This window comes from Symphalangus syndactylus, chromosome 15, assembly GCF_028878055.3.
Source record: "Symphalangus syndactylus isolate Jambi chromosome 15, NHGRI_mSymSyn1-v2.1_pri, whole genome shotgun sequence".
NCBI classification, from domain to species: domain Eukaryota; kingdom Metazoa; phylum Chordata; class Mammalia; order Primates; family Hylobatidae; genus Symphalangus; species Symphalangus syndactylus.
The window spans coordinates 34,491,352-34,507,005 of NC_072437.2; the positions used below are offsets into that span (position 1 = coordinate 34,491,352).

The 15,654-nt window shown below is 33.9% G+C and overlaps 1 long non-coding RNA gene across 3 annotated transcripts in view; it reads right to left on the reverse strand.

The window, feature by feature from the left end:
* LOC129463847 (uncharacterized) overlaps nucleotides 1–15,451 on the reverse strand; it is a 32,484-nt gene extending 17,033 nt beyond the window's left edge. The window contains exons 1-3 of one of the 3 annotated variants that reach the window (XR_008651305.2): nucleotides 14,925–15,451; nucleotides 7,862–9,181; nucleotides 758–1,534 (exon numbers count right to left, since the gene is read on the reverse strand). This is a non-coding gene — a long non-coding RNA (uncharacterized lncRNA). Of the gene's footprint in view, nucleotides 1–757; nucleotides 1,535–7,861; nucleotides 9,571–14,924 lie in introns of those variants that run through there. The other 2 variants (XR_008651304.2, XR_010115911.1) reach the window with 2 other exon arrangements.
* Nucleotides 15,452–15,654: the final 203 nt, after the last annotated feature.

Below are 15,654 nucleotides of genomic sequence, written 5' to 3' on the forward strand. Positions count from 1 at the left end.
ATGCAAGAAAAAACAAATCCAAAATTAGTAGAAGAAATAATAAATATCAAAAGAGAAATAAATAAAATTGAGACTAATACAAAAGATCAGCAAAATGAAAAGTTTTTTTCTAAAAGATAAACAAAATCAACAAACTTTGAGCCAGACTAAAGGAAAAAGGAAAGAAGGACCAAATAATTAAAACCAGAGATGAAAAAAGAGACATTATAACTGATAACTTGGGAATTCAAAGGATTATTAGAAACTATTACAGCAATCTTTTTTTTTTTTTTAATGAAGTTTCACTCTTGTTTCCCAGGCTGGAGTGCAATGGTGCGATGTCGGCTCACCACAACCTCCGCCTCCTGGGTTCAAGCGATTCTCCTGCCTCAGCCTCTTGAGTAGCTGGAATTGCTGGCGCCCGCCACCACGCCCAGCTAATTTTTGTATTTTTAGTAGAGGTGGGATTTCACCATGTTGACCAGGCTGGTCTTGAGCTCCCGACCTCAGGTGATCCACCTGCCGCAGCCTCCCAAAGTGGAGGGATTACAAGCATGAGCCACCACACCTGGCCTACAGCAACTATTAATGTATACCAATAAATTGGAAAATCTGATATAAAAGAATAAATTCCTAGACATATACAACCTACCAAGATTGACCCATGAAGAAATCCAAAACATGAATACACCAATAACAAGTAATGAGATAGAAGTAAAATGGCAGATTTCCCTGATTCCCCTTGAGGGACAGGACATGCAAGAGGGGTCTGGCTCACCTGTTTGGTTGCCCCACAGCTCAAACTCCTAGGGGGCGCATGCAGTCAGGCAGATGCAGAGGCAAGGGTGAGTGCTTTGGGCTCTCAGTCCTCTGGCAGCTTCTAGGGGTGGGTGTCTGTGACTCCTCAAGCCCAAGAGGGAGTGTGTTAAAGTGCGCTCTTTTAACTTTACTGTCTGCAGACAGCTTGTGTTTTAATCAGCTCAATGGATCCTGCCTTATCGCAAGGGCAGTGTGCCAGTGTGATATCCTTCTGATCCCAAGCTCTTTCCCAAAGTCCCAAAAGAATCAGATCATGTTCAGGCTCAAAGGATGAGTGCAGGGTCTTATTGAGTGGTACAGGTGGTCCTCAGTGAGATGGATGGGGAGCCAGAAGGAGTGAAGGAATGGGAAGGTGGTCTTCCCTTGGAGTTGGGCCACCCAGCAGCTGACTCTTTTCCGACAGCCCATGGGTGAACTCCCCTCAGTTCCCAGACATCCTTCCTATTTTATCTTTCTCTGCAGCATCTTTCCACTGTCATTGATTTGCTGGTCTACTGGTTCACTGGTCTGCTGGTCTGCTTGCCTCCTCTTCTCCTCACTTGTGGGTCTCATCTAGAGCTTGAGATTCAGGGTTTATATAGGGAAGGATAGGGTGTGTGGTGGGCCAAAAGGCAACTTTTTGGGTGTGAAAACAGAAATGCCTGTTCTCATGTAGGGCCACGGGTCTTCAGGCATGAGGGTGAGGCCTTTGCCAAAGAACTACCCTCTTCTACCCAATATTTCCCGGTCTCTGTTCCTGTAAGAAGCAATGATAAAACGTCTTCATTTAAAGAAAATTCCAGGACCTGATAGATTCACTGCTGAATTCTACCAAACATTTAAAGAACTAATGCTCATCCTACTCAAACCATTAAAAATTGAGGAGGAAAAACTTCCAACCACATCATACCAGGCCAGTATTACCCTTATACTACAACCAGACAATGACTAAAAGCAGAAAACAAATAAACATATATCTGATGAACATAGTTGCAAAAATTCTCAACACAACACTAGAAAATGAATTCAACATGTTAAAATGATCATTCATCATGATCAAGTGAGTTTCATCCCATGGATGCAGGCAAGGTTCAACATATGCAAAGCAATAAATGTGATACAACATATCAACATAATGAAGGACCACAACCATATGACCATTTCAATCGATGCTAAAAAAGCATTCAATAAAATTCAATAGTTCTTCATGATTAAAAACTCTCAAAAAACTGGGTATACAAGCAATATACCTCAACACAATAACAGTCATAGATGACAAATCCATAGCTAGTATTGTACTAAACAGGGAAAAACTGAAGACTTTCCCCCAAGATCTAGAACAAGACAAGGATGCCCACTTTTGCCACTTTTATTTAACATAGTGTGGGAGGACCTAGCGAGAGCAACTAGGCAACAGAAAGAAATCAAGTATATCCAAGTTGGAAAAGAGTAAGTCAAATGATCCTTGTTTAAATATTTCGTTTCAGACATAAACCACAAAATTTGAATGGGATATCCAATTAAAAAATGTATAGACAGTTCTGTTCAGCAGCTGTCATGTGTATAAGAGTAAATAAGAAGTAACAAATGAGTTGTGAGTGTGTAACAAAGCACAATTTAAAGAGAGGCTAAAACACGTAGGTGTACCTAAGTAATACCCAGGCATGCAGGTATTATTTCTAGAGGTGAAAATATGTAAAAGTCCAATATTAATATCAATGCTTTCTATTTTATAAATAATAATTGCATGTCATCTTCTAAAGGCAATTGTTGATACTGAAAATTCCAAGGCTGCATAGAAATTATATTATTGATAGGGATAAGAAACATTAATTAATGCCCATGTGTTTTAATTTTCTCACCAGTGAATGAAAATAGTGATAATGACTCTATCTTACAGAGTTACCTTGAGGACTACATAATTTAGCAAAATTTTTAAGAACTACAGAGTATTATATAACTTAAATATAGGCAAATAAGTTATTTGAATTTCACTTTTAAATTTGCAAATGGGGAAAGTCAAGCACAGATAGCTTTATTTATGTTTTTAATTCAAAATAATAATAAGTACTATAGATAACATGAACCTCTGAAAAGCAATCTTTTGTGACAACCGGATTGTACAATGTCATAATTCATTGATTCACTTTAGAATAGTATATTTCAAATATATATGACGTAAATAAGACATTTAGTTTAGTTGATATATAATTTTTAGTTCTCCAGATAAAGTTGGGACTGCCAAAAAAAAAAAAACACTAATGAAAAATGTAGCTTATTATGTTTTCCTAAAACGGGATCTTTTTCCCCACTAAATTTGACAAATATATATTTTTGAATTTACTTGCAAATTTCTAGTCTAAGAATATTTTGGTTATTCATGCGTACAAAGGAAATATTTTGAACAGTTTTACTCTAAGTTTTCTTGTCTCCATTTCAGTTGAAATAGATGCTACAGGCATGGCCAACTAGGGTTTTGAATAATGTTTCTTCAGCTGCCAAATTGCTGCATATAAACTTGATTGAGACCGATTTAGATTTGGATTCTGACTGACTACACTAAATGCGAGGAATGAAATTAAACGGAAAATTACAGTTCAATCTAGTTCATTCCAGCGGGAACAAGCACTGTTATAGATATTTCTGGTCTTGCTACTTGCAGCTTCAAGTAAATCATGTGTTCACATTGGCCCATGTGAAAAATCCTCTTTGTAGTCTGACAACTTTCACATGTCTAAGGAAACAGAATAGATAAAATATAAATTCGCAGGAGTAATCCAAAACAGATTCATTATCCAAACCTCTCTTCAGAAAGGCAGGGAACAAATGCTGCAAAAAGAATATAGTAAAAATATAAGAATAATTTAAGCATTAAATGATAATTTCATCAATGTTCATGTGAATCAATTTAATGCTTGTTCAAATTTCCTTGTTGTTTTATCTGCTGACAATCTTTAATATATGTTAAGTACTAGTAAAAGAGAAAGTGATATAAAGAATACATCTACTTTTTTGTAACAAGGATTTGGTTTTACTTTTGAGATAAAACACTTTATAGCAAGTTAGTTTTGCCGTGATATATATTAACGTAAGTCAAAAAGCAAAGGGACATAAAATGCTATATAGTTTGAGACATTTTTCCCCAGTACTGTCCTGACGTCTACTCTTCTCCTAAATTTCCCATAAAAATACTAAAGTTATTATAATGTATTATATATGTCAAAATTGTTTAAAGAAATTTAAGAGATGTCATCACAAAGAAAAAAATAGCCTAATATAATCATTCAACAATTTATACAAGTAACATAACATCATATTGTACTCCATAAATACATAGAAGTATTACTTTTCTCAGATAAAATATAATTTATGAAAACAAACAAACCTACATTTTGTAGTCTCTTATAAAAACAACCAGATTTTCTTAGGGCAAATATGGATATGTTTTTTCAAACTCCACTTTTTTTCACGTTAGTATATTACGTATACTCTTCTATAATTTGTTGTTTTTGTTGTTTTAATCAGGCTATCTTGCAATACTTTTATCTCAATACACAGAGAGCAACCTAACTTTTTCAGATGCAGTATTCTTCATTGTGTAAGTATAACATGTTTTATTTTTATTTGTCGAATCTCATATTGCAGCATTGTGAATTGTTTCGTCTTTTGCTATTATAAATAATGTTGCAATGAAGAGATCTACACATACATGATTACGTATAGGTGCACTTATACCTACAGGATATGTTTTTAATAGTGGGTTGTTGATTTGATGGATAAATTCATTTTTAATATTGATAGCTATTTCTAAGTTTGTTTCCACACTAGTTGTTTCATTTACACTCAAAACAGTAAAATATGAACGCCTATTTCCTTACAGCCTGGTCAATGGATTCTATTATTGTTAGTCAAATATTTATCACAATTTTTATCACTTATTATTAGTATCTTTTTTTTTTTTTTTTTTTGAGATGGAGTTTCACTCTTGTTACAATGGCATGATCTCAGCTTACTGCAACCTCCACCTCACCGGTTCAAGCAATTCACCTGCCTCAGCCTCCTGAGTAGCTGGGATTACAGGCATGTGCCACCAGCCCTGGCTAATTTTGTATTTTTAGTAGAGACGGGGTTTCTCCATGTTGGTCAGGCTGATCGCGAACTCCAGACCTCAGGTGATCCACCCGCCTCGGCCTCCCAAAGTGCTGGGATTACAGGTGTGAACCATTATGCCCAGCCTAGTATCTTTTTTTTTTTTTTTTTTTTAATAAGAGAAAGCAACAGCTATCTTTAAGAATAGTTATATTTGCGATTACACAGCTAGTGGAATAAGCCTCAAGAGTGCCACTCTCTGCCTATATTGAATGTCAGTGTGTGGTTCTAGCTTCAAGTGGCCCTTTTTTTTTTAATGGCCTCTAAATAATATCTCTCTCCTTGTTTTGGTCATTTTCCCAAGATTACCTGGGACATTGGTGCTCATGCATACAAATTATCTGAGTATCACAATATGTGTAGAATCCCAGGGTTTATATACCAATTAACCTAAACAGATACTTGAAATCTTAATTTTGTACAGGCAGGCCAGATGATTAATTTGTAGATGTTCCATAAACTATACCTTGAGGCATACTGTTTTTTGAGTCATCCTTAAATTAGCAGCTGATTCTGTAATATTGCAAAACAATATTTATTTTTAATTGCTTCAAAACTAAAGATTTGGTGGCTGTTTCTTTCACACAAAATTCAAGATAAGAGAGTGGCATAAATGGTTTCATTCTCTAGAAATTTGCCACTAAAAATGTACTTACATGAAATAGATTAACCTCTTATGGATGTTGCAGGGGTCAAGTGATCCCACAACTACATTTATTGCCAATACCTTGTATTGTGTACTGATTACAGGTTTTATTCCTTCTTTTTAATATTTTTTTCTAAACAATCTGCATTCTTAGTTATGTCTCTAAATCTGATTAGTACTAATGATTAGGTGCTTAGCTTAGGAGTTCAACAAGATGTGCTACAGTCTCAATTCATTTACCCACAGTAGATTCCAGCCTATGTTATACACCCTTTGAGGTTAGTTTTCAGAATGACAGATTTCTGGATAATATTACTGAATGGTTACATATTTGGGATGGCAGAGAGCATAGTGTCATCTGTGTGCATACCAATGTTCCATAGAAGTAAGGCTGTCACAGTCAATTCAGTGACATGGTCCTAAGATCCCAAGTATTCTTAGAGAAGAGCAAGCTTTTATATGATCTAGAACATGATGTATTCACCCAACAATGCATTATACGAGAGTTTTCATCATAACAATTATTTTGTTTGACATATGTTCAACCAATATGTCATCTTATGTTTTATTTCTTTACATCACATTCAATTGACATGCAATTTAAGTATCATTTATTGACATGCAATTGAACGTGATGTGAAGAAATAAAACATAAGATGATATTTTGGTTGAACATAGAAAAATGTACCAGGTAATGAAGAAGAGAGGAAGGAAAAATAGCATTATATATTGAGCACTTGTTATATGCCTAGCACTATGATAGGTGCTTTAGTAATATAGTTATTAATTTCAAGAACTTGGAATGTTGTTACAATTAAGATTTGGAGAGTACAACGTTTCAATTACATAAGATGAATTAATCCTGTAATTCTACTGTACAGAGTGGTGCCTGTAGTTAACAATGCTGTAATTGTATATTTAAAAAAATGCTAACAGAGTACATATGTTAAGTATTCTAACCACAAAAATAATAAATAAGAAGGCAAGAGGAAACTAGGAAGTAACAGATATGGCATAGATTGTGGTGATGGTTTTATGGGTGTTTTCTTACCTCTATACTAGTCAAGTTGTATATATTAAATATAGAGAGCCTTATTTATGTCAAACATACATCAATAAAGTGATTAAAATATTATTGCTATGTGAATAAAAAGGCGTATATAAGTTTTAAGTGACATTGTTTGGATTTTATTAAAATCCTGAAGCCCAGGCTATTTAATATTTTGGCTCTTAATTCTTATTTTTTATCAATATTTTGAAAAATAATTCTAGTTTGTTCATTTTTTTCCTTAAAGTTCTCTGAAAAATGTTTTAATTTCAAATCAGGCATTCAATACAACAATTGCATTTCCAGCACTAATATTCAAAGAATCGAACTCTTTGTGTATTCTCTTCTAAATATGCTACAAGGCATGCCAAATTATAATGACAATATCTGTTAAATTTATAATGAAAAATGCAAACATTTAATAAGACAAAACTTTAAAGTTGTTAGAACATTTTTATCTCTAGGCAACTTACTTGGAAATTTGCTGTGTATTTATTAGATTGTGAGGCGAGCTTGAAATCAGAACAAAGACATTTATGGAGTTTCTAAGCAAAACTGGGGTCCACACTCCCACCCAGTTGCTTGCTCTGCCACTCTCTCTCACTACTAGAGGAAATTGAATCTTTGTGGATTTCTTCACTGGTATAGTGGAAACATCTCACATGTAGTTTTATCCTCTACATAGATAATTCAAATTATATATAAAAAACAATAATGAGACAAGATTTATAATAAAGATAAATGTAGAGGGAGAATGAAGAAGAGAAAATAGGGAATGACCGCATGGTGATTAAGTTATCTTATTGTCTTTATTCTAACATTCAGATATATGGTATTTTTAAATTAATAGATCAATCGATCGATCAATAGATCTATAGACAGACATATATATACATACACACATACACATATACATATACACATAAAATCTTGTACAATGCAACGACGGGTATAAGTTGTGAACCAGGATTTTAATCCAATGCTGTGAACATACAATCTCTCAAAGAAATAAAAGTTAAAAAAAAAGGAAGAAAAAGTCAAATTTTAGCTAACAAAAGGTAATTGTGACATACTCCCTGAATAAATTTGCATCAAGTTACCGCTAGAAAACTATCATTTTTGATTCCAGGCTTCCCAAACTACCTAGCATACACTGATAAATTATTACTGTATTTTCAGATTGCTAACAATTTCTGTGGCGTCAGGTTTGTCTGATTTATTATTTTTACAGGTTAACTTACCTCCAAGTTCTTGGGATAAAACTGCATATTAATGCTGTAGAACCAATAGGTCATATATATGCCTGCTATGCAGTGACACACCAATACACTGAGACAGAAGGATCTGCAGCAGAGAAAGAGTTTAATGATTGCAGGACACCTAGGGAGGAGATGGGAAGAGACCTTCAAATTCATTTCCCCAAGGATTTCTGGGCCATGATTTTTAAAATAGGATCATAGAGTGAAAGGGGCTGGAAAATTGAGGTCATTGATTGGTTAGGGTAAGGAGGATGAAATCACCAAGATTTTGAGAGTTCACTATTTGGTCCGTCAGCTCCTACTGGGGTCCTTCAGACCAGCTGGCATCAATGAGGTCCTTCAGACGAGCTGTTCTCCACAGAGTCCTTCAGACCAGCTGACATCCGCAGTTTCACTGGTATGCAGGACGTGAAAGAATCTCTCAAAGGGGAAACTTAACATTTCATAAAGTTCACATTGTTATCTACAGAACAGTTAAGAAGAACTATACTCTTATGATAGGGTCTGCATGATTCTGAGGGAATAGGCACTGAACAACTAACTATGAGGGACTGAGTTAGAGAGTAAGCTGACCTAATGATCAATTTGCTGAATGTGCTACAAGCTTGGTTTATTTTGGTTTCTCCCCCTTCCTTCTTTCCCGGTTAATAGTTAATTTTATAAAGTTTATAAAGATAGTTTTATTAATACTCCCAGATACTCTTGTGAAATAGATCAGTTAAAATAACTAGTCAGTAATACAAAGAAAGAGAGGAAAAAAAAGAGGTTGGAGAAGCAAATAATATCACTGTCAGTTTTCTGTAGCCAGATGTGAAGATATATGAGATATACGGCTTTCCTCATTCTGGAGGCAGGAATATTTCTACTGAGAATATTCATTCATCAGACTATCAGGATTTATTATTAAAATTTTCTCCTTATTTAGATTTTATGACTATCAATCAATTATTGAAAAATGTGTCGACATCTAAAGGAAATCCATCCTCTGTGGAGAAAATATATTATTCAGATGAGAAGAGTAAGTTGCCTTCTCATTGCAAAATAATACATTGACATTTGAACTCACTGGCATCTGGGGGCTCTGTAAGTTATCCCTGAGAAACAGATTAATTTCCAGTGTGCTGGTAAAAGCTCATTTCTGCCCCAACTCTTCTTATGAAACTGGAGACATTTTTGCTAAAGTTGTCCTGTGACACTTCTTGGTCGACAGCCAACTTATTTCTCCTGATGACACTTCAACTTTCCCTGCTCATCCTATTCACACTTCAATAGGTTCTACTTGATTGAAGTACCCCCTCAAGCCTGCACAAATGGAGATAACTCTCTTAATTAGACTTCTCAGCATGTGCCTGAAAACCTTCTGTGAAGCCACCAATCACAAACCTGCAAAGAAAAACAGAATCAGAGAACGCCTGCTAGTAACTTTCTCTGAGACCCCTCTCAACTTCCCTGCCTCCTGTCTTCTTTTAGTTTGCCTGTCTGCCTAGTCTATGTAATTTCAAACTCAAATCTTGTCTCATCTTAGACTTAATAAAAGCAGTCCCAGAGAAGCACATATGAAATAGTAAGGACTGCATTTTTGCTTTCAACTGTAGCTCCAACATTTGCTAGCACTCCGATTAGCAGAAAATTTTGTTACTTATAAATTGTTTTTCAAGTACATAAAAAAATCACTCAACATTTGGAGTGAATTGGTCAAACTCTACTCTATGTTATAACAAACATCTTAATATATAAGAAAACAATTACTTTTACTAATTAAATTAATAAGGACTTTTTAAGGGGTAAATATATAGATAAATTGATATAAAACTTCTTGTGCCCATATCCAAATGTTACTGAAAAATATTACTAGTCCATCATGTTGATATGGCATAAACATTTAGGGGAACACAGGTTTTATTTTAAAAGAAAGTAATGTGTATATATTTTAAAAATCCTCAGTATTTATGGACTCTATATTTGCAAATGTGCCAATTTTACAAATTTAACATTTATGTGTAACCCCAAAATCAACACACCTGGTGCTTTTACCATCATTCATGGATATGCGGACAGCACTGAACAATTTTAGTCACCTGACACACACGTTCCCAGCTGAAGCTAAACAAGACAGTGCTCTACTTTCTGTTTTAGTCCTCATACTGTAAACAAAGGTCCTTTTAAAGTATATTTGGGATTATATTTTTTGCATTTTTGTGCTTTTTGTTGGTGATTTTCCTGTTTAAAGTGGACTCTGAGTATAGTACTGAAGTGTATTCTACTTTTCCTAAGCTCAGAATGGCTGTGATATGCCTTAAGGGGAAATGCTTTTGTTAAATAAGCTACATTGAGGTATGAGATATAATGCTTTTGGCCAGTTCTCTGTTAGTGAATCAACAATATCTATTAAATAAGATGCCTTTTAAAAGAAATGCACATTAAACAAGGTTATGCATTGATTGGTAGACAAAGGTGTTGTCATGGGTGTCTCACAGGAGTCTTAACTTCTATTCCAGCCAGGAGCACTCTTCAGTATTTACTCCTTCAGTGCTCAGCCAAATTTATAGAAGGTAACTACTGGGAATAACTTGAATCATCTGTAAACACACACATGACTCAAGAGTTGAATACGGCTTAATTTAATTAGACAGATTTTATTCATATTAATATGTTTATTTCCATCCACTAAGTACTTTACCTTCTATTTTCTAAATACATTTAGAAATTATTTGCAGAATTTAACTAATTAACAATAGATCATTTAATCAATATAAAGTAGACAGGGAAATAAAATATAGCAATATAATACAGTAAATGTAAACTACTTCTTCTAGAACTTGTTTATGGATGGTTTTCCAATTACAGAGAACCCGCCCCTTCTCAGCTTTGTAAATTTATTCCCTCGGGCCTCAGCTGATTGTACCAAAAGAAAAAAAAAACTCACTCAAGAAACACAAAAAGGCAACGATACATAGAATGAAACAAAATCACATGGATGCTGAAGCACTAAAATCAGTGTTTGAATTTGGCTGGTATCTCTGAAGCAACTTTCAATTTAGAAACAAACTGAGTAAGACTAACCTTATGACACTCCTCATACTTAAATTATGTGATATTTTTCTACACATTTACAATAAACTACAATTTTAGTTATTCTAATGTATACAGATTTACATTCTATCAAAAATTTTGGTTCTGCACCAGACATCTTTAGATTTAAAGTAGTCTTAACAAGATTTGGGTATTGCACGATGTGATATTTAAAGTCTAATAAAATTGATTATGAATTTCTTATTTAAGAATTTAAAAAACATAATATTTTTGATCATTTGGTCTTCAGAAAAAGCAAAAAAATGAAATAATTAAAAAAGAAGATAAAAGATAACATTTTTATGCAGCTTGAATTATTTTACTATTTACTATCAGATTATGTGCTGTCAGATACTATCTGAGCTTCAGCATCTCAAACATGAAATGAAAGAGGAAATGAATTGCCTACTTACATCAGAATATTGATGTTGCCTGTAATTAAATAAGAGCAGTATGTTATAATTGCATGATTCTGAAAGCATTTATTTGGTATTCCCAGTAGCTTCCCTTTGAATATGTAACTTACTGTAATTGATTAGAAACTGAGTTGTTCATACATTCATCTTACTTACATTAGAAAGGTAATTGTTGGTAGTGGAAAGAAAATAGACATAGGCTAGTGTACTTAGGAGTTTAATACATAGACATCTGGCCCTGGCAAGTTATTTCAACTCTGATTCAGAATTCTTGTTTCTATGATGTACCAAATAGAGCTAATTCTTATTATATACACACCTTTCATCTATTTTAATAAATTCCCTCTCCAATTTTCAGCTGGACCAATTTAATGTATTGTAAATAAATACATATTTATAACCTCTCATTTTGAGAGGGCTCATTATAATAATAAGTTCAGGCTAATAATATATAAGTAGAAGTATTTTGTTGCAGTTTAAACTTTATAAAAATTTCAGTACAATACTTTCTCATTCATACTTTCTCCTTGTTTCTGTCTGAAATTAGAAACTAGACCACAGGGTCTCTAGTAGATTCAGAGTTGTGCTTTCAGAGCCACTCGTCAAGGAAGAAGGAGTTATCCTTCCACCTTAGAGCATTGTTCTCTTGGGAGGACTTAAGTCATCTTGACCAAGATCCCACCACGTTTTCATAGCACCCTGCATTTAGTAAGCGATTAGTGTGGGTAGAAAGCCCCAGCCTCTTGATCCAACACTGGACAACTCTGAAAAGCTATTATAGCTACAGAGCTCCCTGTACTGTGAGAAGAGACTTTGTTGTAACAGCATTGCAGCCAAATTTATCCTCTGTTCAGTGCTGCTTCCTCTCCTTCCTACTAAGACATATATCCCAAGGGTAAATGCTAATAAATTTCTTTCACACCAATCTTTAACTCCGAGTTGATTCCAGGAAAACCCAACTGGCAAGATGTTAACTGTCAGAATGATGTCACCCATCAAGCTCAAGAAATGGAATCTAAGTTGCTAAGAACTTTATGTGGTAGAAATGTTATAGCAGTCCTGGAAGAAAAATAAAATGTGTCTTGTTTACATCTTTTTATTATAAAGCTCTATTATTCACAAACATACATAATCTGAAAAAGTTAATAACACAACACAAACATAATCTGAAAAAGTTAATAATCATTTAACATTGTTTTAAAATATTTCAAAGACTAGCATTTCCAGCTTACATAATATAGTGTTTGGGGTGGATAAAGAAAATGGTCAGTGAAAATTCCCATTCTTATGTCTCTCTATTCTTTCTTATATTGCTGTCAGTTGAATAATTTTTGGAATATTGATTGCAATTTTAATATATCTAATTTTATAATAAACTTGAGTAATTTAAGGGATTTAATTTTTCCTTACCTGAAATTATATTTATAATTTTTGTAAACATAAAGCAAATATATTTGTGAATAGTTTTTAATAAAATTTAGAAAAATGGACTAACTTGATTTTTAAACCAATAAGTTAAATATAAATAATATGAACTGCAAGTTCAAATAACTTGATTTTAAACCATGCCTCTGTCACTTATCAATTGTGTGACTTTGGGCATACTGCATAAACTATAAATCTACATTTCTTCACCTGTAAGAGTAGTAAGACAGTTACTTTCCATTAAGGTGTTGTCGTGAGTATTGAGGTACATCTGATATATAGACCTCATATATATACTTATATATACTTCATATAAAAAAGCTGTAATTGTCACTATTTTAATGTCATACCATTCTCAACTTTACTGGTTGGTACTAATTTGTGGGATACAAAAAAAAAATTCTAATCAAAATTTTAACAACTCTTCCCAACTTTAGAACTTTTGCCAAACATATATTATTGTATATTCTTGTGATTTTTTATACATTATAACATAGTATGCTTAACATGTATTGAATCCATCATTAAGCTTTCAAAGAACGGTCTGATTACTACGTTTAAGAGCATCAATTCCATATCTAATTTCCCAAATTATTGTCTTAAAGTATTACTTGTTTCTTAAAGACTCTTTCTCTATTAATGAGCTTTCAGGGAATCAAACTAAAAAAAAAAAAAGGCTCAGTGTCAAAAAGTTAAAAGACCAGAACTGGCAAAGCAATGGAAATATCATTATGATTGAAATAGGTCAGTTTATTGAGACTAATTGCTTTTGTTAAAAGTTAATAAAAGATATGTACACATTTAAAATTAGATGCAGATGTATTTTTAAACCTGTGTATTCCAGACAAGAAAGAAAATACATTGAGGAATGAGTTGGCCAGCATTTAAAAACAGGACAGCCACATCCTCAGAGCTGGAAGGCACTCTGATCCCTAATCATGTATTTGATCCCAGTGTTGAAAAAAATAAGTTTATTTGAAGGTTTTTTCCTTCTCATTTTGTATTCCTGCCTTTAAAAAGTTGCACTGAATGATGCTGATGCTGCATAAAGCAGATAGCAACAAGAAAAGAGTGTAAAATAATAGTTTTGACTGTTCTTAGTGATCTGATCATTGTCTTTGAAATAGTTTAGTGTCAAATTTAATTGTTTTTCTGTGTTAACACATGTATCTTTTAGGGAAATCAAGCGATAGAAACCATACAACAATTTGACAGAGGAAAGTTAACATGTAAATAATTAATAACTACAGGTTAAATGTGAATTATTAAAAGAACACTAATGAATAAAAGAATATCAAATATAGGGAAAACCACTCTCTTGAGGGCTGAAACAGAGGAAACAAAGAAAAACAAATGAAAAAGCTCCTTCAATTCCAATTAGAACCCGAATTTCAGACTGTGTTGAAAAGTTTTTGGCCTTGAGTTACTGGATGGGAAAGTCCATTGAGGTACCATAAGTTAGGACAACCAAGCAGTGAACAATCCTCTGTTGTGTTGATTAAATTAACTGAAAACCTTGTGCAGAGATGCTTAGGAAAGCCTAAGGACATTCTTGCAATTCTGCCTTCTGACGTACCAGTGCAACTTGCCATGAACTCAGGGAGACTCATTGGGAAGCCGTTTCCTGAGGAGATGTTGAAACAGGATGGGGGTGAGTGACTATGAGCATTCTCCATATGGAAGTCATGACAGATGAGAAAAGGGAACGCAAGCACAATGGAATGAAGGAGAGAAGCCACTTTCTCCTTCAAAGAACCTCAATACCTTCTACCAGTAAATTTTAAGATTGCGCGAGGTATCATGGGAAAAATGTTTAGAGAGCCAAACTATATTATTGCACTGCAAGCAATGAAATATGAATGTGGAGTTCTAATTCAATAAATTGATAACCAGCACAGTCCTATGACATGAAATATGATATGCTTGAAATTAAAACAAAGTGTGACATTAAAATACCTCTGCAAATAAATTACTCTTTTTAATTTTAACGTTACCTTTGCCCACTGATTAGTATATTGGTTATTAGGATATTAGTTATATTAGTATATTAGCATAACATCAGATAGAGATCCTCTTGAATTTCAATGACTGACTATCCTAAGAACTGCTTTCTAAAATTTAGAGCTCATTACGTTTGGGCTGGGCGCAGCAGGTCATGCCTATAATCCCAGCAGTTTTGGAGGTCAAGGCAGGGTGGATCACTCGAGGCCAGGATTTCGAGATCAGCCTGAGTAACATGGTGAAATCTCATCTCTACAAATGTAGAAAAATTAACCAGATGTGGTGGTGCGTGTCTGTGGCCCCAGCTACTCAGGAGGCTGAGGTGTGAGGATCTCTTGAGTGATCCAGGATCACGCCACAATGCCACTTACTCTGGCCTGGGGGACAGAGTGAGATATAAGACTCTGATTCCAAAAAACTAAAACAAAACAAAACAAAAAAGAACTCTTCTATATTCAGTAAATATTCTGTAATGTCATCAGTTAACCTCAAATCCATATGTGTGAGCTTTTAAATTAATAAGATACTGTATTTCAGTAATAATCTTGACAACATTTATAGTACTACAATAGAATATAATGTACTCAATTCAAAGTAAATACTTGCAATTCAGTTAAGACTAAAAAATGTTATAAACATATATAAATATGTAGTTATGTGTCCATCTAGTACTCAACATGGCAATGAATGCTATAGTTGTAAATTTTTAAAAATACTATTTCTCTAAGGAATAAATTATATAAGACTGGTATTTCATTTCCGTGTGTAACCTTGTGGTATTTGAGGGTTTCAATGTGTACAGTTAATGATTTGTTTAACTACTTTTAAGTAGGAGAAAATGGAGATATGTTGCTAACAGTA